The sequence below is a fragment of the Hyperolius riggenbachi genome, chromosome 12 (assembly GCF_040937935.1).
Source record: "Hyperolius riggenbachi isolate aHypRig1 chromosome 12, aHypRig1.pri, whole genome shotgun sequence".
Lineage (NCBI taxonomy): Eukaryota > Metazoa > Chordata > Amphibia > Anura > Hyperoliidae > Hyperolius > Hyperolius riggenbachi.
In genome coordinates this window covers 189,379,589-189,403,768 of record NC_090657.1, presented here as the reverse complement: position 1 = coordinate 189,403,768, position 24,180 = coordinate 189,379,589, and the positions used below count along the sequence as shown (strand labels likewise).

The 24,180-nt window shown below is 45.0% G+C and overlaps 1 protein-coding gene across 5 annotated transcripts in view; it reads right to left on the bottom strand.

The window, feature by feature from the left end:
• Positions 1-24,180, bottom strand: part of LOC137542424 (opsin-5-like) — a 213,699-nt gene that overhangs the window by 128,487 nt on the left and 61,032 nt on the right. For 2 of the 5 annotated variants that reach the window (XM_068264317.1, XM_068264321.1), the window contains exons 3-4: positions 5,237-5,302; positions 1,645-1,752 (exon numbers count right to left, since the gene is read on the bottom strand). The gene's annotated coding sequence lies outside the window, so the exon portion shown is untranslated. Of the gene's footprint in view, positions 1-1,644; positions 1,789-1,890; positions 1,913-5,236; positions 5,303-24,180 lie in introns of those variants that run through there. The other 3 variants (XM_068264318.1, XM_068264319.1, XM_068264322.1) reach the window with 3 other exon arrangements.

Here is a 24,180-nt window from a genome sequence, read left to right as displayed (position 1 = left end):
TGTCCTGCTGGAAGGTGAACCTCCGCCCCAGTCTCAAGTCTTTTGCAGTCTCCAAGAGGTTTTCTTCCAAGTTTGCCCTGTATTTGGCTCCATCCATCTTCCCAACTCTGACCAGCTTCCCTGTCCCTGCTGAAGAGATCCCCCCCCCGAGCATGATGCTGCCACCACCATATTTGACAGTGGGGATGGTGTGTTCAGAGTGATGTGCAGTGTTAGTTTTCGGCCACACATAGCGTTTTGCATTTTGGCCACAAAGTTCCATTTTGGTCTCATCTGACCAGAGCACCTTCTTCCAAATGTTTGCTGTGTCCCCCACATGGCTTGTGGCAAACTGCAAACGGGACTTCTTATGCTTTCTGTTAACAATGCCTTTCTTCTTGCCACTCTTCCATAAAGGCCAACTTTGTACAGTGCATGACTAATAGTTGTCCTATGGACAGAGTCTCCCACCTGAGCTGTAGATCTCTGCAGCTCGTCCAGAGTCACCATGGGCCTCTTGACTGCATTTCTGATCAGCGCTCTCCTTCTTCGGCCTGTGAGTTTAGGTGGACGGCCTTGTCTTGGTAGGTTTACAGTTGTGCCATACTCCTTCCATTTCTGAATGATCGCTTGAACAGTGCTCCGTGGGATGTTCAAGGCTTTGGAAATCTTTTTGTAGCCTAAGCCTGCTTTAAATTTCTCAATAACTTGATCCCTGACCTGTCTTGGACCTGTCTTGTGTGTTCTTTGGACTTCACGGTGTTGTTGCTCCCAATATTCTCTTAGACAACCTCTGAGGCCCTCACAGAGCAGCTGTATTTATACTGACATTAGATTACACACAGGTGCACTCTATTTTGTCATTAGCACTCATCAGGCAATGTCTATAGACAACTGACTGCACTCAGATCAAAGGGGGCCGAATAATTACGCACACACCACTTTGCAGTTATTTGTTTGTAAAAAATGTTTGGAATCATGTATGATTTTCGTTCCACTTCTCACATGTACACCACTTTGTGTTGGTCTTTCATGTGGAATTCCAATAAAATTGATTCATGTTTGTGGCAGTAATATGACAAAATGTGGAAAACCTCAAGGGGGGCGAATACTTTTGCAACCCACTGTATGAATTTTGTCTTCATTGAGGTAAGCCACTTCAAACTTTATTTTATAAATGTTGATTCATTTTATTATCCTTTGGGCGCCTTTTCATCCTGTTTGTGTATAGGGGAGGGAGAACCACTAGACACCAGTGAACTGTTTAGGGGAGGGTGGAGGCCTCTAGACACCAGGTAACTGTTTAGGGGAGGGAGATCCACTAGACACCAGGTAACTGTTTAGGGGAGGGTGGAGGCCTCTAGACACCAGGTAACTGTATAGGGTTAGGGGGGGGGGCATTAGACACCAGGAAACTTTATAAAGAAGGAAGGTGGCCAGTAGACATTGAGGGTCGCCCACGAATAGGTCCCACTGTACAATTTCAGCCCACTTTGGATTTGAGTTTGACACTCCTGCTTAGACTCTAGAGACGTCAATGTGCTGTAAATTTCTAAGTGTGTTTGTGCACACAGTTCCCCAAATCAATAGGGTTTGGAGAATTGCCTATCTAGGACTAATGTCATTATATAGTGCTATAGTGAATCGCTTGTGGGGGATACATACCTTTTCTGTAGCACCCCAAATGTCATTGGTTTCTTGTCACATGGATCAATGAATTGCCTTAGCTGGAATATCTGTCTGAATCCAGGCTTCTGTATCGAGACAGACTGTCTGGTAATCCAGAATTGTACACATATTAAAGAGGAACTGTAACCAGAACAACATCATGATAAACTGCTTATTGTTGTTTACAATATTCATTTATAAATTACTTAGTCACCATTTGTCCATTGCAAAATCCGTGTTTACCCATTGCAAAATCTTTCCTCTGCCCGATTTACTTCCTGAAACTTCTCACAGGCGGTAGCATCTTTAGTACTGGTGATCTCAACGGAATGTTTGTTACTGAGAGTTTCAAAGCCAGTACAAAAACGTAGCTGGTCTCCCAGAATCCTCAGCGGGAGGCAGGGGTGTTGCTAGGATCCTAAGAGATCCAGGTCACTTTCGGGCACTCCAGCCAGAAAATGGGTGTGGCCGCACACCAGGATGTTGGTGTGGTCATGGGTGGAGCCAAATTTACATGAACGTAGCAGCAGTCTAAGTAAGCCTGCCCAGCAAAATGTTGGATGAAGCCCCCCCCCCCCATCCATTAATACACACACAAAAAAGCATATCACACAAATAGGCAATTTCACTTAAACGGGTTATCTGGCAATTCCTCCCTGACCTTCTACTGGACCCCCACCCCTCCCCATGCCCCATAGCAGAACCAACGCTCCCTGCATGCTCCTAAAAAGGCATTGCAGCACCCATTGTGCCCACATACAGCACCCAGCATACACCTGATTGATGCACCACAGCTCCCAGCATGCCCGCCATTGAACCACAGTTGACATCTGGGGCACTCTAGAATAGACCAGAGCACGGGCCACTGATCTTTGTGGCTAGCAATGCCCCTGGTGGGAGGGCGGGGTTAGCAACGCCCCTGGTGGGAGGGCGGGGCTACATGCCAATATACAGCAAAATTTAGCTACAAGATGCAGGGATCAGGATATATAACGTAAAAATGGGTATCCCTATTACTTTACTTATATGTACAGTGGAGGAAATAATTATTTGACCCCTCACTGATTTTGTAATTTTGTCCAATGACAAAGAAATGAAAAGTCTCCGAACAGTATCATTTCAATGGTAGGTTTATTTTAACAGTGGCAGATAGCACATCAAAAGGAAAATCGAAAAAATAACCTTAAATAAAAGATAGCAACTGATTTGCATTTCATTGAGTAAAATAAGTTTTTGAACCCCTACCAACCATTAGGAGTTCTGGCTCCCACAGAGTGGTTAGACACTTCTACTCAATTAGTCACCTCATTAAGGACACCTGTCTTAACTAGTCACCTGTATAAAAGACACCTGTCCACAGAATCAATCAAACAGACTCCAAACTCTCCAACATGGGAAAGACCAAAGAGCTGTCCAAGGATGTCAGAGACAAAATTGCAGACCTGCACAAGGCTGGAATGGGCTACAAAACCATTAGCAAGAAGCTGGGAGAGAAGGTGACAACTGTTGGTGCGATTGTTCGAAAATGGAAGGAGCACAAAATGACCATCAATCGACCTTGCTCTGGGGCTCCACGCAAGATCTCACCTCGTGGGGTGTCAATGGTTCTGAGAAAGGTGAAAAAGCATCCTAGAACTACACGGGAGGAGTTAGTGAATGACCTCAAATTAGCAGGGACCACAGTCACCAAGAAAACCATTGGAAACACATTACACCACAATGGATTAAAATCCTGCAGGGCTCGCAAGGTCCCCCTGCTCAAGAAGGCACATGTGCAGGCCCGTCTGAAGTTTGCCAATGAACACCTGAATGATTCTGTGAGTGACTGGGAGAAGGTGCTGTGGTCTGATGAGACCAAAATAGACAGACAAGACAAATAACATTTATATCGCGCTTTTCTCCTGGTGGACTCAAAGCGCCAGAGCTGCAGCCACAAGGACGCGCTCTATAGGCAGGAGCAGTGTTAGGGAGACTTGCCTAAGGTCTCCTACTGAATAGGTGCTGGCTTACTGAACAGGCAAAGCCAAGATTCGAACCCTGGTCTCCCATGTCAGAGGCAGAGCCCTTAACCATTACGCTATCCAGCCATGCTCTTTGGCATTAACTCAACTCGCTGTGTTTGGAGGAAGAAAAATGCTGCCTATGACCCCCAAAACACCGTCCCCACCGTCAAGCATGGGGGTGGAAACATTTTGCTTTTGGGGTGTTTTTCTGCTGAGGGCACAGGACAACTTAATCGCATTAACGGGAAAATGGACGGAGCCATGTATCGTGAAATCCTGAACGACAACCTCCTTTCCTCTGCCAGGAAACTGAAAATGGGTCGTGGATGGGTGTTCCAGCACGACAATGACCCAAAACATACAGCAAAGGCAACAAAGGAGTGGCTCAAGAAGAAGCACATTAAGGTCATGGAGTGGCCTAGTCAGTCAGAAATTTTGATCGGATTGGTTGTAAGTAATCTCCATTGGTGGACACAATCGATTATGAACGAGTGAAAAAAATGTCGCCCGAATGAATTTTTGTCGAAAGAAAATTTGGATTTTCTTGGTGGTCGTGATAGATAGGAAGCAATGATTGGTTAGTTGATGGTGTAGTGAACAATTTTTCATCCGATCAGAATTTCTGATCGCTCGAACGATTTTTCGCTAGAAATTGGACAGTTAGTGGCCACCTTAAGTTGAAGAAGTGCCCAGAACCCGGCTCTCCCACCTCTATCTGAATAGCAAAGCACGCAGTGTAGCACACAGATATCGGCTCCGGTACCAGATCCCCTCCCCTTCTTCACTGCAGCCTATCACCGTGCACAAATGTCCTGCCATGGGCTCCCAATGCATGTCACATGACATCAGAAGCCTACAGAGTGCAGTGCAGAAGAGGAGAGGACCTGGCACTGGAGCAGATAGTTATGCTCACTCTGCAATTCAATCGTGGACATCACCTCCTAGATTTTGCCTTCTGAACCATTTGACTCAGGGGACGTCATGGTAGAGCCGGTCTTGAGCTTTCAACATACACTAGATGATTCTTGGCCAACCCCACATATGTTTTTTTCTTAAGATAATCAGCTCTTTCTGTGCAGCTAGCAGGAAGATGCAGCATTATAGGGTGAATTATTTAACCTATAAATACTTCATCCTGCCATGACTGATACTGAGAGCAGAAATAAAGGCCCTTTTCCACCACCATGCGTTTTGCGATACGATTCTGATTGCTAACGGATCGCAAAACTCAGGGTACAAGTAAAACGAATGGAAACAGCAGCGTCCATTTCCATTAGTGCGATACGATTGCGTTGTGATTTTGACCCAAGCACAATCGTCGTCCTGCTGTATTTTGGGTGCGGTTGAGCTCTACTATACTAAGTATAGTAGCACAATCGTGATCGCATAGTGGAAATTGAATTTGAAAGGCAATTGCGATTCATAGTGGAAAAGAGCCCAATTCCACCCACCTAAGGCTCACAGCTTTTTGAACAACATCTAAATACTATGTAAAACCAATAAAGTGCACATAAACAAATTCGAAAGAGCAACACAGAGCTGTGCACAATTAGTACAGATAAACCAAGACGATAGAATGATCTCACCTCTAAAAACTGCTAACTAAAGCATTCGCCCTTCCAAGTGATATACACTGTCGCTTTAAAGAGACACTGAAGCGAAAAAAACAATAATGAAATAATGAATTGGTTGTGTAGTACGCATAATTACTAAAACATTAGTAGCAAAGAAAATAGTCTCATGTTTTTATTTTCAGTTATGTAGTTTTTATAACATTACATCATTCTCTAATATTTGCAGTTTACACACTACTCAGCATTCTAAATGATTTTACAGAGCAGGCCAGTGAACTTTTGAACTTCCCTCTGCAGAAAAAAAAACCAAAATACAGTGAAAGACACTTGAGATAATAAGCGTCAGAAGACAGAGCTCTAAGCATAGATAACAACTGGAGTTTCTTAAAAGGGACACTTAAGCCTGTATAAAATAAAAAAAAACAAGAAAAAAAAACAAAACAGAGTTTTACTCACCTTGGGCTTCCACCAACCTCCTGCAGCTGTCCGGTGCCCACGTAGTCTTGCTCGGATCCTCCTGGCCCCGCCAGCAGCTACTTACATTTTCGCCGACAGGCCTGGGAATGCATGGGATTCTTTGCATTCCTGGCCGCAATAGCAGTATAGAGGGCGCTATTGCGGCCAGGAACGCTTTCACTCATGTTCCTAGGCCTGTCGGCGCCTGTCGCAGAAAACGGAAGTAGCTGCCGGCGGGGCCAGAAGGATCCAAGCGAGATTGCGTGGGCACCGGACAGCTGCAGGGGGCTATTGAAACACATTACTTGCAGGTTGTACGGTTCTCGGTCTCTAGTGGCAGCATTAGAGCCATATTTCTCTAATTATTTTGTATAAATTAGAATATTCATCTCCCACCATTCCATCTAACAGAAGTGAGTGGGTTGAATTCTGTAGTTACTTGCAGGTTGTACGGTTCTCGGTCTTTAGTGGTGGCATTAAAGCCATATTTCTGCAATTATTTTGCATAAATTAGTTACCATAGTTATCCTGATATAGTGCGATTGGCCTTTCCCCCATGAAACGCGTTGAGAACTTTTCATTCTGTAACAGATAGTCAATATGCTTACCTCTGTAAGTCCTGCTAATGGTAAGGATCGTTGACTGATTGCAACTCAGCAAATCTGTGCTGGTTTCCATTTCATAGGCAAGAGTTCTGATGGCTTTCAGGAGAAATACTGCACTCATGCCACCACCGTAGGCCAGTGATCTTAAAGTAATGTGTGATATGAACCAACACCACAGCTTCCGCCCTGGCTAAAAGCGGACCCAAACCAAACATTTTTTTTATTAAAAATATTTAGTTGCACCACTCTGACACATACAAAGATAAATAAACACTGCTTCAAACCTATGATCATTTTAGTGCATGCTTTTCACCCTTTTCTTTTCATAGCTAGGGTTATACTGGGAGCAGCCATTAGCAATTCCTCCATTGCCGAACACCACCTACTCCACCAGTTTGCCGGAAAAATCCCGGCAATATGAAAGGAAGGGAGGGGGTTCCTCCAATAAATGTAAAATATTTATATTTGACATCATGCAGCTGAAAAAAGGCTGCTATTTATTATTATAATTTAGAAAATAGATTTTATTTCTGAAATCTTGTATTTTTAATTTGGGTCCACTTTAAAGCAGTCCTGGACCCAGAACTTCCTCTCTGCTCTAAAAGATAAGCTACAGCATAATAACCTTTAAACATTTTGGTATAGCTGATCTGCAGTGTCTACTTCCTGTGCTTACAAATTAGCTGCTCTGCCAAGACAGAGGAGATTCTTGAGCCAACACAGCTGAGAGATCAAGTGTTAAGCCTCAGTGTTTACTACTGCCTCAGCAGATCTCTTCTGCAGTCTATTCACAGTTGCTCAGCTAATAAACTAATGAGATCATTTTATCTGCCTAAAAAACACCATACACAGAGAAGTTTTTTTTTTTTTCAGCAACTATATGTGGAGTAAAGACTTTTCATCATGTGCTGTGCAAGAGTTCAGGTCTGCTTTAATAGACTTTGAATCTCACTGTGTTACAGTGCACTAAACAATCTCACATCGTGTTGGATACAATGAGGCTGATTCATGAAGCTGTGCTGCTATAGCATCGCGAGCTCCATGACAGCACAGCACTCGCTGGGCTCGCTTTTGCAGCTACGTGCCTTATGTGCGTTGCTTAAATAGCAATGCGTGTTCCTTTAAATGCCGGCCGCTGCTGCGAGGTATCGCAACCGCGATGTTAACATAGTAGGTATGTTAATTAACATAAGAGCGGCTGCCCTGGTGAAGTATCGCGGCTGCAATACTTCACAGCAGCGGACGGCATTTAAAAGAATGTGCATTTCTATGTAAGCAACAAAGGAAGACACACTACGCTGCAAGAGCGAGAGTAGCGTGCAGCCTTGAAGTTAGTGTGGTGCTGTCATGGAGCTCTCCCTGCTATAGCAGCGCAGCTTCGTGAACCACCCCCTGTGAACAGAATCTCCATCTGTAGGGAACGGTGTGTGTCTGCAGTTGCATAGTTATTCCCTTTGATGTTCACCTCTTGGCAAGCGCAGTGGGCGAAGGACCCATTAATGATCCTTTGTAATTGTGATTTTGGGTATGTATAATGACTTCCTTTTACTCTCACAAAAGCAGAGGCGAGTGTCTATAGGTCTCATGTCAGTAGGCTGTATTGGTGCTGAACCTCCGTGAGTCGTGTCCTCTCGCTGCTCAGAACGCGGAGTCTCTTAGGCTAATTGCTGATACGTTCCCGTAAGATAAGCCTTTATATCATTATCTGTAATCATATCAAGGATTCCTCGTACTTTGATGTTCTGTCCTCTTCCCCTGCTCTCCTCGTCCCCTCCTCACAATTTTAATAACTCAATGTCAGATTTTAGAATTTTGAGTGAGAACGCTTGTATTATCTCATGGTACAATGTATCAAGCTTCTCATTAAGTATTTCTTCTTTAGTTGGAGTTACAGAGTACCCAGCAAGCTCATGGTGAACCAGAACTCCTAGGAGTTCTTTAGTTGGAGGTATTACTGTGCCTACTCCCTGGCTTGCTTGCTTTCCTCCCATCCATCAGAGGCGTAGCATGGGGGAGCAAAGGAGGACATATATCCCCAGGTGCAGCACTTTGAAAGCGTACAAGAGGCAGCTCGCTGGCCGTCTGAAGTTACCCCGCTTTTCTCCTTTCTGCAACTGTAAAAGACTCTCTAGTTTCCATCAGTCCAGCGACGGATGATGTCATCTCTCCTCTGCAGCACGCCCAGCATCCTATCCTTGGTAACAGCAGCAACATATGACAAGATGCCGCTGTTACCAAGGAGAGGACGCTGGGCGGACTGCAGAGGGGTGAGTCTTCTGCTGTAGTAGGAAATGAGGGCAGAGCTGTCCACAGGGATGGAGGGGGGTACACTTGCTAACCATAGGGGGGGGGGGGGGGAAGGGGGCACATCTAGCTATCTATGGGGGGCAAGGAGGGGGGATATCTAGCTATGTATGGGAGGCATATCTAGGTATTTAACGGGGGGGCTCATATGGCTGTCCATGGGGGCAAAGGGGACACATCTAGCTATCTATGGGAGGTAGGAAGAGGGGCACATCTAGCCATGTAAACAGGGAAAAGGGGGCACATCTGGCTATCTATGGGATGAGAAGATGGGCAGATCTAGTTATTTATGGGGGGGGGGGGCACATCTGGCTTTGCATGCCACCAGACTTACCAGAGGGGGCAAAAAAAAACAAAAAAAAAAACTGTCTTTGCCCCCGGGTTTTGTAAACCCTAGCTACTCCTCTGCCCGCCATTTCACCACAACAATCAGAAATGGCTTATTTGCGCTGTACCTGGAAATCATTTTGACACATACAGGGAACATACAGGACAAAGTAGAAAGCAAAGACAATGATCAATAACAAGCAGTCCTAACAGGAAACAGTACATCAATAGACAAGAATCAATGAGCAGCATCAGCACTAAGAGGGGAAATGAGGGGGTGATCACAGTTGTGTTTTGGGACATGGAGTGGAGTGAGTTCAGAAGTTTGATAGCAGAGGGGAAGAAAGTTTTTAAAGTGGATGAAAGTGTTTTCCAATCATCCTCTCTGCTGATCCGATGACCCTCTGTAGTTTGTATCTCGCGTTTGTATCCGGGATACCAAACCAAGATGGATGAACAGCAGCTTCAGTGCTCAGCTCCTGCTAGTGCCAGAAGGACGTGGAGATACTCTCCTATATGGGCTGCTGCACTAGTGGGAATCATTTGAAGAACTCGCACCTCTGTTCAGCTTTTGACTCCCTTCGCCACTCCCTCTTCTGCTTTTCGGCTCCTGCACTGCCTCTTCCACTGACCCTGGCTCCTAATACTGGCTCTAGGGGTTTACTCTGCCGGCTAGTATGCGACCTCTACCTCTTCTCTCACCCGCTGCCATGCTGGAACCCCCCCTACCTCCTCCCTTCCCAATTCCCCTGGATTGCCTTGTCTTCAAAAAATTAGTTGAATTTCCTTCTTAAGTTAGAGCTATATGGAAGATTTTAATTGCTCGAGAAATCTCACAGCTCCTTAGTATTTAGCTAATGCTCTTCTGAAAGTGGTACTCATTTAACCATATTGGTCTGCTACTATCACAGTGAATCCATGCCGTTGTAACAATCCAGACAGCAGACCAGCCAACTGGTTTTGCCAGGTCACCTTTCTCAATGCTCTCAGTACTGAGGTGCGGTGGGAGTACAGACTGATCCAAACAAATGGACATGTGATTCTATATTACGGCTTCATTGTATTACTCACTGGAAGCAAGAGCTTAGCTTGTTTAGCTTGTTTGCTAAGCATCACTATAGCAACCAACAGCCAAGCCCAATCGTATCCGCTCTACTGTGCAAGCGCAACTCCTTTGCAGCTGCGCAGTAGAGCGGATTGATCATGCTCTGCTATTTTCGCCTTAGCCCAAAGGAAGAGCTGCTAGTGCACCTGGGCAGGATTGCGGTAGGTAAATACTTAACTTGCCACAGTTCAGGGGGTCCCAGCGCTCGAACGGGGTGATGGAGGACGACGGGGGAAGCCTCATTAGGATCCAGAGGCTTCCCCCTCCTGAGGAAAGTACCCCCAGTGTTTTTTTTTTTGTACATTACAGATTCTCTTTAAAGGCCCTATTTAAACTTAATGCATTGCGTTGAGTTGTGCCGCATCCCATTTTGTTAAACGGACCCATAGGCCTCAATTCATAAAGCATTACAGCATGCGGTAATGCTGAAAACAGCAGACTTTCCCGAGCACTTAGCAAAGTATCAATTCATAAAGGCTGTTACCGCATGAAAAACTGAAATTACAGATCAGTGAGGAAAATTACCAACTTGGCTGTAGTTACCGCCAACACGTCAGTAAATGTCAATTCATAAAGCCTTCAACAAGCGGTAAGCCAGACGATAATTACCGACACCTCTGGTGAGGTCTTAACAAGTTACCGTCACGTCTGGTGAGGTCTTAACAATGCAAAGTGCAGGGAGCCGAAGTCTGTGTGAGTCATCTGTGCAGGGAGCCAAAGTCTGTGTGAGTCATATGTGTAGGGAGCCAAAGTCTGTGTGAGTCATATGTGTAGGGAGCCAAAGTCTGTGTGAGTCATCTGTGCAGGGAGCCGAAGTCTGTGTGAGTCATCTGTGTAGGGAGCCGAAGTCTGTGTGAGTAATCTGTGCAGGGAGCAGAAGTCTGTGTGAGTCATCTGTGCAGGGAGCAGAAGTCTGTGTGAGTCATCTGTGCAGGGAGCCGAAGTCTGTGTGAGTCATCTGTGCAGGGAGCCGAAGTCTGTGTGAGTCATCTGTGCAGGGAGCAGAAGTCTGTGTGAGTCATCTGTGCAGGGAGCAGAAGTCTGTGTGAGTCATCTGTGCAGGGAGCAGAAGTCTGTGTGAGTCATCTGTGCAGGGAGCAGAAGTCTGTGTGAGTCATCTGTGCAGGGAGCAGAAGTCTGTGTGAGTCATCTGTGCAGGGAGCAGAAGTCTGTGTGAGTCATCTGTGCAGGGAGCAGAAGTCTGTGTGAGTCATCTGTGCAGGGAGCAGAAGTCTGTGTGAGTCATCTGTGCAGGGAGCAGAAGTCTGTGTGAGTCATCTGTGCAGGGAGCAGAAGTCTGTGTGAGTCATCTGTGCAGGGAGCAGAAGTCTGTGTGAGTCATCTGTGCAGGGAGCCGAAGTCTGTGTGAGTCATCTGTGCAGGGAGCAGAAGTCTGTGTGAGTCATCTGTGCAGGGAGCAGAAGTCTGTGTGAGTCATCTGTGCAGGGAGCAGAAGTCTGTGTGAGTCATCTGTGCAGGGAGCAGAAGTCTGTGTGAGTCATCTGTGCAGGGAGCAGAAGTCTGTGTGAGTCATCTGTGCAGGGAGCAGAAGTCTGTGTGAGTCATCTGTGCAGGGAGCAGAAGTCTGTGTGAGTCATCTGTGCAGGGAGCAGAAGTCTGTGTGAGTCATCTGTGCAGGGAGCAGAAGTCTGTGTGAGTCATCTGTGCAGGGAGCAGAAGTCTGTGTGAGTCATCTGTGCAGGGAGCAGAAGTCTGTGTGAGTCATCTGTGCAGGGAGCAGAAGTCTGTGTGAGTCATCTGTGCAGGGAACCATAATTACAGCTTGTAACAAAAGTGAGATAGCGCCACACTTCTGCTGTACCGCTCAATGGGCTGCGGTAATTTACTGAACTTCAGCTGTGAAATTCTTTATGAATTAGCACACAAAGGTCTAAAATACCGAATGCAGTATTTTCCCTCCCAGATTTTTTTTACCACAAAGCTTTTTATGAATTGAGGTCATTAAAGGATCACTGGCGCAGAAAATTTTAAAATGTAAAATGCGTGTAAACATATACAAATAAAAAGTATTTTTTTCCAGAGTAAAATGAGCCATAAATTACTTTTCTCCTATGTTTCGAAAACTGAGAAATAATGATTTTTTTTCCTGTTAAAACACATTTAGTATAAAATAATTCTTAAAAAGTACCCCCAAAGAAAGCCTAATCGGTGGTAAAAAAAAAACAAGGTATAGATCATTATGTTGTGATAAGTAGTAATAAAGTTATAGGTGAATGAATAAAAGGAGTGCTGACAGGTGAAAATTGTACTGCTTTCTTAAAAGAATCATCAGGCAAAAAATAAAAAAAAAATCTGCCTTACTCACCTGGGGCTTTCTCTAACCCCTTGCAGCCGACTGTCCCACGCTGACCGCTCCGCTCTCCGCCGCCGTCCCGGGCTCCCCGCACGCTCTTCAGGCAGACCTCAATGTCATCCTTACTTCGGCTGCGTGAAGCGCCGCTGTCAATCATGACCACGTGGTCCACGGCACAGTAGTTCTGCGCCTGCGCAGTGCGCCATGGACCACCTGATGATTCCTTTAAGGGGAAAAACCCTTAGAGGTTAAGTGGTTAAAATAACTTTTCAGCATTTTACAATTAAAAAAGTAACCAAAAGTTAGTGAAAAAGTATTGTCAAAATTATTTTGAGTATTTTCTTGCTTGTTGGAGGCTTAAAAGCCAATTTATGAGAAACGTAGGAGAAACATTGAATTGCAAATGGCCCAGAGGACCATATGCCATTCACCTTTTCTCCTGAGTTTTCTCCTAGGTGACATTTACACATCTTGCCAATACAATGCTTTTCAAGCCACCAGCAAGCAAGAAAATACTCAAAATATTTTTCATAGTACTTTTTCACTACTTTTTGGTACTTTATGATAAAATGCTGAAAAGCTAGATTAAAAAGTAGTTGAAAAATTATCTCCTAAGACAAAACACAGGTGAAAAAGTTAATTGCATATGACCCAGAGTGTGGTTTCTAAATTGCAAATATGACAGAATGATGCAATATAAAGCTATATAACTGAAAATAAAAATATGAAACCATTTTTGCTACTAATGTTCTATTCGCTATCTGTGCTACACATACTATTCATTATAAAATACATTTTTGTTTTTTCGCTTCAGGCGCGCTTTAATTAAATTTAAGTGTTTTTTTTTTTGTTTTTGTTTTTTTTTACACTGGTCTTCTATTAGTGCTGCACAGTATATTTACATTTACTTTAATATTTTGAGCCCGTGAGCGTACCTTATCTTTATTTGGTAGACATAAAGATAAGGTAGACATAAAGTCAGTGAAATCTCGCTTCGAGTATAAAGCTGAGAAACAATTACGGTAAAATAAGTATAAATTCTACATAAAAGGCAATAAAAGCCGGGCTCTTGTTTTAGCTAAAAGAATACAAAAGCTGTAAGACTATCCAACTGAAAAGAACTAGTAAAGCAAGCCTTCCCAGCAAGCCAATAAAAATACTGGAAGGACTTGAGAAGAACGTAGAGAAGCTATATAATGCTCCTGATAAATCTATCCTCCAGCTAACGGAGGATTTCTTATCGACCATAGAACGTTCAAATGCTGCTAACAACCTAATGCAACTATTGGGACAAGGAAATAGCACGAGATGAGGTACTGGAAACTATTTCATCTTTAAAACCTAATAAACATCTGGATCCAGGCAGAGTCCCGGCATCGTATCATAAGAATTTTACTGGTATTTTAAGCCCTTACTTAACCAAAGCTTTTAATAGCAATCCAAGCCAAGTAAAACGTAACTAAGAATCTCTAACTGTGGGAATAACTGTGATTATGAAGCAGACACAACATGGGTGAATTTCCATCCAATCTCAGTCATTACTACATATGGACTTCTGGAAAGATCTTGAGATCCTACTCAACAAAGGTTTACTAATGGTGAGAGATGAGACTGGATCTGTTCCCAAACTGCAATCTGGAGAGAATATTACAATGTTGATTCACGTTATCTACAGAGTAAGGCCCGGTTCACATTAGCGGTTGTTTGCCAAACGGACCGGATGACCTGACCGGATCCGGATCCGGTCAGGTTGCATCAGGTGGCAATCAGGATGCGATCCGGATCCGTTTGGCAAAATATACGTAAAAAAAAAAAAAAAATGTTGGGGTCTGGGAGGTCAGCAGAAGGGGGACCTGTGGAATCAGGCCCTCTGCTGTTTAGCACTCACCTCCACCTCCGACATGCTGCCAACATCCTGCCAACACCTCCAGCTCGTGCTGCTCCACTCCAAAATGCTTGCCCATGTGTCCCCAGCCAATATCGCCGCAAAAATCCGCATAGGAAGTGGGGTAGAAGATCCGGATTTCTCAGCCAGTGTGTTGTGCGGCCTCCGGTTCCCATTTGTTTGTATTGGCCGGATGGTGCAGTCCGGCTCCGCCCCGGATACGGCTGCCGGAGGGGCCGGATGAAAAAATAGCGCATGTTGGAACGGAGGCCGGAGTCCGGATCCGGCCCGGATCCGGTCCGGCTCCGGTTCTGCAGAACGGACCCATGTGAACGGACGCATAGGCTTTAATTGCTATACCGTGCGTCCGTTCCGTCCGTTCTGCAGGCGGTGCGGCTCCGGCACGGCGATTCCGGAGGGCCACCGCTATGATGTTTTTATCATTAGGCATAAGAAAGGCATCGGTTACCCGTCCTTGGAACCATATTGTCTTTGCGTTCTTCAGTGGTCAGCAGTGTCACTTGCAAAATTTGGCCTAAGTCATTTTTGCATCGAAAATGCCATTTCCGACTTCGAGAAAATATTTGCTTCATAGAAATATGAATCTTTCTTTACAACACAAAAATATTTTTACCGTGAAAAAGTGCAACATTTTTATTTTTTAGCATGAAATTTCATTTAAAAAAATGCAAAATCACAAGCTTATTACAAAATGATTTTTGATGCCATTTTCACTCGGAAGTTGAATTTTACTTTATTTTTGCAAAAATGAATGCGAAAAGAATATTTTTTCTCATCACTGGTGGTCATGGTGGTCTCTCTCCAATGAAAGTATTCCCTCTAGATTGTAGGTTCCCAAAGGGCAGGGACTGCCTCCTCTTGCTTCTTATTCTGCATGGATTTATGGTCCTTAAAGGGAACCCGAGGTGAGAGGGATGCGGAGGCTGCCACATTTATTTCCTTGTAAGCAATGCCAGTTGCCTGGCAGCCGTGTTGACCTTCTGACATAAGTAGTGCAAGTCAATACCTTAGAATAAACATATGGCTAGTCCAGTAAAACCAGAGTCAGCGGAGTAAGGGCTGGTTCGGACGCTTGCGGAGCGTTTACCGCAAGCGTTCGGAACGTCGCGGTAAACAATGGGAGCGTTTACACCGAGCTTTTGCGCGCTTTTACCCGAACGCGGCGTTCAGGTCCCGATTTTCGCGAGCGTTCGAGCTGCCCCTGGAAGCGACATGTCGCTTCCAGGGAGCGGCCAACCGCGACGGCTAATGTTCCCCTAGGGGAAAAAAAAACGCGACCGTATCGGAACGCGACCGAAGGCTACTGAAAGCCTGACCGCGCAGCCGCCGCAACGCCCCCAGACGCGACGCTACGCAGACGTCCGTCTGAACCAGCCCTAAGAGTACCTGATCTGCTGCTTGCTTGTTCATGGTCTATAACTAAAAGTATTAGAGACACAGTATCAGGTGGACTGCCAGGGTACTATTAGAAATAAATATGGCAGCCTCCATATCCCTCTCACCTCGGGTTTCCTTTAAAGGGCGCCTGAGATGGGCAGTGGAGAAAAGAATATACATGCCCTGGACTTCCTCCAGCCCCCTTCAGGCTAATCGGTTCCTCGCCGTCCTCCTGCACCATCTGGATCCTCCACAATATGCCCTGGATGTCCTCCAGTCAGTGTGAGTTGGCGCAGTCCAACCACACACACTCCCCCATCATCCTCTGGCCTTGGGGAGCATTTTGTACCTGCGCAGTAGTACTCCCGGCCAATGGAGCCCAACAGAGGCACATGCGTGACCGGGCCGCGTATTCACAGTATGCCCCAGACTGGAGGACTTGGCGAATTGCCAAAGATCCTGCCTGCGCAGGAGGACAGCATGGGAGCGATTAACCTGGAGGGGGCTGGAAGCCCCAGGTATGTGTATTTTTTCTTTCCTGCCCATCTCAGGTTCACTTTAATATTTGTTTTGTACTATGTACAGCGCTACACAAGGTGTTGGTGCTATGTAAATAAAAAATAATGACAAAAGTTCACAAAAATGTACCTCCCAACAGAGGCAATAGACATAAGGTAGGAGGGGCTCAATATAAATAAAACAATTAAATCCCATTTAAAAAGAAGGTAGATGTTGGCTTACCTCCATAATGAACATGTATTGAAACAATGAAATAGTGAAAAACCACCCATATTCAAATAGCACAATTGATCGCACAATACATTATCAAGTTCAACACCTGTCCTGTAGGGTGAAGCGTGTGTATGTTTACCTTTACTATTTCATAGGTCTCCTCCAAGGGCTGTAAGGTGGCTGGCCACACATCTAGCGATTTTGTGGCCGATCGACCATCCAATTTGATAAATTATTATCAGGACAAATGACGAATGCGACTGAACACCCAGCCACTTGTCCCCCCAATGTTAATGTGCTCACCGCTTCCTGTGCATTAAAATCTCTCACATGTCCAGCCACCGTGAGTTCAGCTGCTCCTTACTCTACATATTCGGGTCCCACATGGCTGCCGCACTGATGCATGTGTGACATCACACACACATGCAAGGTCATAGGCGTGGCATTCACGTGGGACAACAATGAGGAAGACAGAGCAGTGGACTCGCGGTGGCTGGACAGTTGAGATATTTAAATGCATGGTCATTGGGGAACAGCCACAGAGGTAGCAAAGTGGCCGATGCAACATCACAATGCTGATTCCTGAGAGATTTCAATCAGGGATCGGCCTACGGTGTGTGGGCAGCCAACAGATCTCTCTCTCTGATCAGAGTCGATCACTGAGAGAATAGACTCTTAGTCGATCTGCCCAAACGTTGATCTCTCCGACACGTTACAAACAAGCTAGTAATTTAACTGGTTTCCCCATAAGAAGTCTGATTCTCGACTATGGCAGGAGTTAAAATTATTAATGGCATATACGCAAAAACTGACACAACCAAGCAACCCGACTTAGCAAGTTCAATTCACCTTTGAGTTCCACAAGAGGAAAGTGCTTTACAAATATTATCCCCTCTGCTTTTCTTTTGGCATTAGAATACGAAGCAGTCTTCATGAATAGGAACGAGAAGATCCAAACACTAGAAATAGACCATCCTCATCAACACAAGTTACGTGCATTTGCATTTGACATTATCCTATCCAGATATCTCACTGCCAAATCTGAAAATAGGTGTCACAAAGAACAACTGGCATCAAGCCTGATCATATAATTTATACATCACTGATCTCATCCCTAAACATAAACAAGGTGACTTATACAAAGAAATGGTAAAGTGACTTTGAAGAAACCTTAGATGAATTAAATTTACTGTGCTCTGAACATGGAAAACATAACTGTCTGAGGACCATACAAAACAGACAGAGGATTTCTCAGGAGAAGGTAATTAATGTAAAAACATAGCTTTTACCCATATATTTTTTTAGAGCAACATACATTTATGTTACAGCCAAGGACAGAAGTTGGCCTTTTCTCAAAATGGCCAATTTAACACCACCGGCTAAAGTCCATCATTTGCCGGCCAATGTACAAAATGCCTGCCTGCCATTCCACTATTTGCCTGGTGTCGTGTCACTTTCTTGTACATGACAGAATCTGGAGATGTGGGAAGGGTAGGGTTTGGTTGAGGAGGGGGGAGGTATTAATGGTAGGCACAGAAAAGCAGAGGATAATTTTACACAGAGAAGAGGGGGAGGTTAGTGTTAGGCAGAGGAGAGGGGAGACTAGCGTTAGGCAGAGAAGAGGGGGAAGTTAGTGTTAGGCAGAGGAGAGGGGGAAGTTCGTGTTAGGCAGAGGAGAGGGGAGGTTAGTGTTAGGCAGAGGAGAGGGGAGGTTAGTGTTAGGCAGAGGAGAGGGGAGGTTAGTGTTAGGCAGAGGAGAGGGGAGGTTAGTGTTAGGCAGAGGAGAGGGGAGGTTAGTGTTAGGCAGAGGAGAGGGGAGGTTAGTGTTAGGCAGAGGAGAGGGGAGGTTAGTGTTAGGCAGAGGAGAGGGGAGGTTAGTGTTAGGCAGAGGAGAGGGGAGGTTAGTGTTAGGCAGAGGAGAGGGGAGGTTAGTGTTAGGCAGAGGAGAGGGGAGGTTAGGGTTAGGCAGAGGAGAGGGGAGGTTAGGGTTAGGCAGAGGAGAGGGGAGGTTAGCGTTAGGCAGAGGAGAGGGGAGGTTAGCGTTAAGCAGAGGAGAGGGGAGGCTAGCGTTAGGCAGAGGAGAGGGGAGGCTAGGGTTAGGCAGAGGAGAGGGTAGGTTAGTGTTAGGCAGAGGAGAGGGGAGGTTAGTGTTAGGCAGAGGAGAGGGGAGGTTAGTGTTAGGCAGAGGAGAGGGGAGGTTAGTGTTAGGCAGAGGAGAGGGGAGGTTAGGGTTAGGCAGAGGAGAGGGGAGGTTAGTGTTAAGCAGAGGAGAGGGGAGGCTAGCGTTAGGCAGAGGAGAGGGGAGGCTAGGGTTAGGCAGAGGAGAGGAAAGCTTGGTGTTAGGCAGAGGAGATAAGAAGTCAGTGGTAGACAGAGGAGAGGGGAGGCTAGCGTTAGGCAGAGGAGAGGGTAGGCTAGGGTTAGGCAGAGGAGAGGGGAGGCTAGGGTTAGGCAGAGGAGAGGAAAGCTTGGTGTTAGGCAGAGGAGATATGAAGTCAGTGGTAGACAGAGGAGAGGGGAGGTTAGTGTTAGGCACAGGAGAGGAGAGGTTAGTGTTAAGCAGAGGAGAGGGGAGGTTTCCTCAGGTCAATAAAAAGTGCCTTGGGAGTAACAGGTCACAAGCATGGGGCCTCTCACCACTGGACTTTTAAAATGTTTTTGGGTTATAGTTCGTATTTTCTTCATTGAAAAAAAAATCAAAATGATTTTAACAAAATTTGTTGTTTTGCTGGAAACTAAGTGAGGCCTTTTAAGGGGATTTGGAACATTCAGTGTACTGTGCATACTGTGCAGTACAAATGCAATGCAAAAAATAGTTCAACACAAAAAAAAAAACCACAAAGATTTGATGAACACATTATGGGACATCTCTCCTGGCAAAACATGAATTACAGTTTCAGAAAAAAAAACAACACATAATTTGAGTAATCTCTACGCCAACAAACCGTTCAGAAATTACAAAACACAAAACCGAATTGCCTCTGAGAACCCCAGCGTGTTACATAACATTAAAGAGCTAGGCTTGGAATATTAAGGGTCAAGAAGGCTGAGGGTTTAGGAAATTAGCTGACAAATAAAATCCAAAACATTTTGTTTATTTTTTTTCTACTCGGCATACAATATTTAGCAACTCTCATGACTATAAGGGATAGTGGGCCATATCCAATTCAGGGCGATAAGTAGCTAGCAGATGCGAGCTACTTATCACCTTGTAGTTGCGCAAGGATTTCCGGCCAATCCTATTGCCGGTTTCCTTCGTGCAATGGTCTGTGATGGTCGCTTTACACGGGCAGGTTTTACCCTGTGGTGATGTCCTTCAGCACCTTACAGCACTGCTTACAATGATGGACATTTGAAGCTCTAGAGGGCCACATAATATGGCAAAGAGGGCCCCATTTGGCCCAAGGGCCTTGTGTTTGACACCTATGCTTTAGAGTCACATTCAGGCTCCCTGCACACTGCATGCAATTCCGATTTTTAAATGTTTTTGTACATTCGATTCAGATTTTTTATCGTAACTGCATGCTGCGTTTTTTCCTCCATTATTTTCTGTTGATTGCATTCAGGGAAAATCGGAATCACCGCAAAATGGATTTGCAGTGTGCAGGGAGCCTCAGGCACATGCAGTGGGACTGCCTAAAAGGTAGAAGAATATATCAAATGAGATGTATAGTTAGGAGAAAGAACTATGCAGAGATCCAATAGAAGGTCTGCTGATCCAGCCACAAACCACTAGAGTGTATGAAGCAACAACAGAAAATCATCATGCATTAACCCATTCAAAGCAAAGGATTGCTAGCTCATGGAAATACTCCCAAAACGTCTAGACCAGTGGTGTCAAACTCCAATACAAAGTGGGCCGAAATTGAGCTCTGGGGCCACGTCTCGGGCCAACCTCAATGTCTAGTGGCAACCGCTCTCCCTTATAATGTTCCCCAGAGTCTAATAGCCACCCTCCATCCCCTATACAGTTCCCTAATTGCTAGTGGTCGTCCCTCAACTATACAATTCCCTGATGTTTAGTGGTCCTCCCTTCTCTATACAGTTTCCTGGTGTTTAGTGGCCCCCTTCCCTCTCCTATACAGTTCCCCGGTGTCTAGTGCTGTCCCACTCCCTATGTGGCTTCCCTGGTAATCTAGGGCTTACCCTCCAATATAGTGTCTCTGGTGGTCTAGCGTGGATCAAACATAAATCCAAGTTGGGAAAACACCTGAGGGCCAAATCTGATGGCTCATAGGGCCAGATGTGGCCCACAGGCCGGAGTTTAACATGTGTGGTCTCTAGACCAAATTAAACAAAGATTGGAATGGACCCAATTTTATTTTTTAATTGAATACCAAGTTAAATGTTACAGTTACTACATTTGAAAGAAAATAAACGATTACTTATTTTAAGTAGTTACTATTCAGTAAGTTTAAATAAAGCACACCTGAAGTGAGAGGGATATGGACGCTGACATATTATATATATTTCCTTTTAAACAATGCAGAATGCCTGGCTGCCCCTGCTGATCCTCTGACTAACACTTTTAGTAGTAAACAATAGCGAGAAGAAAGGTCGGCACTGCTGTTTGTGGCTTTTTAATGTAAAATTGCTGCGTGTAAAGACATCTTGTCTGAACACATAACGGACACTGTCCTTAAAGAGGAACTTCAGCCTAAACAAGCATACTGTCATTAAGTTACATTAGTTATGTTAATTAAAATAGATAGGTAATATAATCTCTTACCCACCCTGTTTTAAAAGAACAGGCAAATGTTTGTGATCTCATGGGGGCAGCCATCTTTTTGGTTAAAAGGAGGTGACAGGGAGCATGAGACAGTTCCAACTGTCCTGTGTCCTGATTACCCCTCCCAGTTGCTAGGCAATGTGAACAACACAGGAAATCCCATCATGCTTTGCATAGCATCAGGGAAAAAACGCCCGGCCAGGTTTCTTTGATGGGTGGAGCTTAGCTAAAATTTCAGCTAAAAATGATGCTTTGGTAAGAAAAACAAAGTTCTGATGCTGTGAAACTGTTAAAGAAACACCAAGCCTTTTCAGTGCTGCTGAGTAGATTTTTAGTCCGGAGGTTCACTTTAAATAAGGGTGCACATACCGGTCCAGGTGGGCAAGTGAGTGGCGGTGGGTGCTAGGCTGTCCCTCCCTGCTCTACTTTCCCGGGGCTTCCTCCAGCCCCTTGCAGCTGACACATCCCACGCCACAGCTCCGCTCTCAGCCACTGGCCCAGGTTTCCCGCCGTTGCGAGCGCCGCTGTCAATCAAGTCCACGTTGTCCGTAGTGTACTGCGCACCGAGGAAAACTTGGACTTGATTGACAGCAGCGCTTGCGCAGGCGCAGTAGGGAGAACCTCGTGGTCGGCCTCTGCATCGACGGGGACCCCGAGCCAGTAGCTGAGAGCAGAGCTGCGGCGTGGGATGTGACAGCTGCAAGGGGCTGGAGGAAGCCCCGGGAAAGTAGAGCAGGCGGGGGGGTTGTTTGCCGGATGATTCCTTTAAAGGAACGCTATCAATACCCAAGTGTTCAAAAATGACAATGTACAAATAATGTCTAAGTAGCTGTGCAAACATTTTCCTATTTTTCAGGTTAAATATCAGAGGCAAAAGCTGTAATTTATTGAGAGTAGGATTTAGCTATATTGGGACAAATCAATTGCAGAAGGGGTGTCTGCTTCAATGCACAGCCAGAGTTGCATATCAGACTACTATAAGACGGCTGGGCGTATAAGACGACCCCCCAACTTTTCCAGTTAAAATATAGAGTTTGGGATATACTCGCCGTATACGACTACCCCTCTTCCAACGCACACCAAATAAAAATAAAAATATCATGTACTGGTGCTGTGTATGAACAGACACTGGTGCTGTACTGTATGTGTTACCCAGTATATAACAGTATATAGTCAATTGACTTGTTGCATTGGTCAACTCTCTTAAAGTAGACTGGTCAGCTCTCCTTGTCTACCTGTTTATCAGAGCGGTATGGAAGAATAGATTGCGCTCCCTCAGCAGGGAGATCTGAGAGGCAGTACCAGGATAGGGCGTATCACCCGGCATCAATGACACCTGGCGTATAAGACGACCCCCAACTTTTCAGAAGATTTTCAAGGGTTAAAAAGTAGTCTTATACGCAGGAATATACAGTATTTTTCTCTGAAAGCAAAAACAGTATGAAAAGCTGTGACAATTACAAATGTTCATAACAAGTTTCCTCTGCTCTTTTCAGACACTTCAGTCAGAAACACAGGACACAGGAGCTGCAGCTGCTGGGAGCTCTCTCTCTCTCAGGGCTGGTGCACACCGAACGGCTTTTTCAGCGTTTCTGCAGCCGCTTGCGGCTGCGGATATGCTTGGTCAATGTATCTCAATGGGGTGGTTCACACCAGAGCGGGAGGCGTTTTGCAGAAACGCATACACTCGGGGTGAGGCATTTTTTGGATTGCGGATGTGTTTCTGCCTCAATGTTAAGTATAGGAAAAACGCAAACCGCTCTGAAAAACGCCTGTTCAGAGCGGTTTTGCCGGCGTTTTTGTTACAGAAGCTGTTCAGTAACAGCTTTACTGTAACAATATATGAAATCTACTACACCAAAACCGCAAAACGCTAGCTGAAACGCTACAGAAAAAGCGTTTCAAAATCTGCTAGCATTTTGCGGATCTGCTAGCGGGTTTTGGTGTGCACCGGGCCTCACACACAGAGTTACACATAGGGTTAACTGATCAAGTGTGAGTGGAATTTACCCTCTTCCTCATAGCTCATTCTGCCATCAGTTTTGACGTCAGTAATGTTTGAAAGTATTTTGATAACAGTAAACAAAGAGGTTGCTAGTGAAATGTATATTGGCAGGTGAACAGAGGCGCCAGAAGGATAAAAGTACATAAAAAATTTTAAAAAATTGCTGGGAGGAAGTGGTGGACTCGCCTCCGTTAAAGCAGACACCAAGGACTGTAAATATATAGATATACACATTTATTGAAAATACCCCAAAGATGCAACGCGTTTCGTGGGCACAGCCCACTTCTTCAGGCAATAAGCAGGGGATAAACAACAGCAATTCAGTTATAGCAAGCAGAGCGCCTCTGTTGCTTGCTATAACTGAATTGCTGTTTACAGTCCTTGGTGTCTGCTTTAACGGAGGCGAGTCCACCACTTCCTCCCAGCAATTTTTTAAAAAGGTTATGTACTTTTATCCTTCTGGCGCCTCTGTTCACCTACCACTATATATGAGTCCACCCCAGGTGGAGGGGTGATCTACCCCCTTTCTTCCTATCTACAGAGAGCGACTTCTTAATCCTGAGTGAGGACAGGTCTAATATCCTCACCTGCCTAATGAGTGGTTACCTAGGTGGTAACCCGTGTTTGTGAGTATTACCATCTCACTGTTTCATTTATCCAATCAATTTTGACATGCTACACCATATTGGGCTCTCAATTTCTCTTCAACTCTAGTGAAATGTATACACCAGTACTTAGGAACTGTTTAGGAAGTGCTGCTATCTCAATTGAAAAAAATATGTAAAACGATAGTGTTCCTTTAAGGATTGTATCCGTTATGTGTTCAAACGAGTTGTCTACTGTATACACACAGCAATTTTACATTAAAAAAAACACGAAAAGCAGTACCGACCTTTCTGCTCTTGTTAACTATTCATAGACTTATCATGGCCAAAGCACACTAGGGCTGAAATTCAGGTCCTATGCAAATGCACACCGCCACCCCTCAAAGTCATTTTGATCTACACTGTAGTGCCAATGTTTCCTACCATTACTCTAATACTTTTAGCCATAGAACATGAACAAGCATGCAGATCAGTTTCCGAGTAAAGCCTGC